This window comes from Lampris incognitus, chromosome 8, assembly GCF_029633865.1.
Source record: "Lampris incognitus isolate fLamInc1 chromosome 8, fLamInc1.hap2, whole genome shotgun sequence".
NCBI lineage: Eukaryota > Metazoa > Chordata > Actinopteri > Lampriformes > Lampridae > Lampris > Lampris incognitus.
The window spans coordinates 47,463,595-47,465,947 of NC_079218.1; the positions used below are offsets into that span (position 1 = coordinate 47,463,595).

General features: G+C 52.1%; 1 pseudogene; it reads right to left on the reverse strand.

Moving 5' to 3' along the window:
• Positions 1–375: 375 nt before the first annotated feature.
• LOC130116500 (acidic leucine-rich nuclear phosphoprotein 32 family member B-like) lies at positions 376–1,087 on the reverse strand (annotated as a pseudogene).
• Positions 1,088–2,353: the final 1,266 nt, after the last annotated feature.

Below are 2,353 nucleotides of genomic sequence, written 5' to 3' on the forward strand. Positions count from 1 at the left end.
TTTTTTTGGGGCATTTTTCACCTTTATTGGATAGTAATAGTAGAGAGAGAGAGACAGGAAGGGCAGGGGAGAAAGCAAGGGGATGATGTGCAGCAAAGGGCCTGGGCGAGATTCCAACCCAGGCGGCTGCGGTAAGGGCTCGGCCTTATGTGGTACATGCTATACCAGATGAGCCACCAGGGCACCCTCAGTTCGCCTTCTTTTCGGGAGGCACCCAAATTCCATCTGTGACTGAGAAGCCAGTCAAGAACCTGGGTAAGATCTTCACCAGCAATCTGAAGGACACAACGGCGCACCAGGCAACCAGTGATGACCTCAACACTTGGCTGTCCACAGTAGTCAAGTTAGGGCTTCGCTGCAGAGTTGGTGTCCATCTCAGTCATCGTCTCCATCATCATCATCATGTTCTTGCTTTCTCTTCTCCCCTTTTGCTGGAGAAGTCTTCATCTTCATCCTCATCTCCCTCAATATCAGCATCTCCATTCACCCCTCCATCCTCATCTTCTCCACTGTCATCCTTATCGTCCTCCTCAGTGATCACCTCCTCATGATCCTCTCCCTCAAAGTCTTCCGACCCACCCTCTTCATCATCCCCATCATTCACTCCATCTTCTCCGTCAGAGTCGGAGGTCTCGCAGTCATCGATGTAGCCGTCTAGGTAGATGAGCTGGGGCAGGAGTTTAAAGATGGACTCCCGGTAGTCTGCCAGCTTGGTCACCTTACAGTTGAACAGGTCGAGACCCTTCAGCTGGGGGGAGTTTTTTCAGGGGCTCCAAGGTGCTGATGTCTTTGAACTTGTTCCCACCGAGGTTGAGGTGCGTTAGGTTCACCAAGCGCTCGGCCAGGACCTCCAGACCACCCGATATGCGGTTGCCGCTCAGCTCCAACATTTTGAGTTTGTCCAGTTTGGGTTTGTCCGATACGCTGACCGGGCCAACATTTACGAGACGTAGGAGTTCTGGATTCACAGACTCCTCTGTGATACCTTCAATCCGTCCATCGCTGGACCGACAGTTATCCAGAACTCCTGAATGTCTGCTGGTGCTCTGTGTCTCAGCTCTGAAGAAACCCTCTTTTTCACATCCATCTTTCTTTCCTTCTGGAGCCGCGATGACAAACTTGGTTTTTCGGCACATTGAAACTGTTGGTAAGGCTGGAGTGTGTTAATACAAAAATGTGCACACACGTGCATGCTATACAGCAAACACACATACACGTGTCCAAATTAATACAGTTTCCAGTTTGAAACTCTTGACTGAATGCCTCCATTGAGCCATTTATGCCCATTCTGTCATGACCGCTTCTTATTCTCTGGGGTCAGAGTTCACCTTTCAGTGTACAGTCCCACTGCTGACATTGTTGGGGATATTTTAGAGACCAGGAGCTACGGGTCAAGGGGTGAAATGCCATAAATGGTGCCCATGCTTTGAGACGTGGCTGTTTGGCAGAGAGACTAATTACAAGTCTCCTGTGACCTGACCTCTGACCCTGTCATTTTGTGTCATGTGACCGGAGGCCTCCGATATTCCATTCCCCTCAAGTCACGCTGCAGAACTCTCACTTTTCACTGTTCTGTCCCGTACTTTTAATATCTTCTCATCTTCTCACCCTCCGTAGGCTGGCTGTGGCTGTGAGTCAAACGGTGAGCAATCTACTGGCACATCACAGGAACGGAGAAAACAGCCGTTATGTAACCTTTATATCGAACAGCGCGAGGGCGAACGATTGTTCTGCAAAAAGGAAGGAGTTGGAAATGTCAGGGTGCTGTAGAAAAAAGAAAAAGTCTGGGTAGCGTGGCGGTGTGTTCTGTTATCTACCAACACGGGGATCGCCGGTTCGAATCCCCGTGTCACCTCCGGCTTGGTCGGGCGCCCCTACAGACACAGTTGGCCGTGTCTCCGGGTGGGAAGCCGGATGTGGGTGTGTGTCCTGGTCGCTGCACTAGCGCCTCCTCTGGTCGGTTGGGGCGCCTGTTCGGAGGGGAGGGGGAAGTGGGGGGGAATAGCGTGATCCTCCTATGCGCTACGTTCCCCAGGTGAAACTCCTCATTGTCAGGTGAAAAGGAGTCACTGGCGACTCCACATGTATCGGAGGAGGCATGTGGTAGTCTGCAGCCCTCCCCGGATCGGCAGAGGGGGGTGGAGCAGCGACCGGGACGGCTCGGAAGAGTGGGGTAATTGGCCAAGTACAAGTGGGAGAAAAGGGGGCAAAATTCTTCTTTCATGCCTTCTGGCACGTCGGGTGACGTACGGTGGCAGGGTAGGAAAGAGTGCTACCCTTCTAGACGGGCCGTGAAGAGTGGAGCCCAAAGGGACTCCAATGCCTATTTAACCCAGTTCAGTCTTCCCTCGTA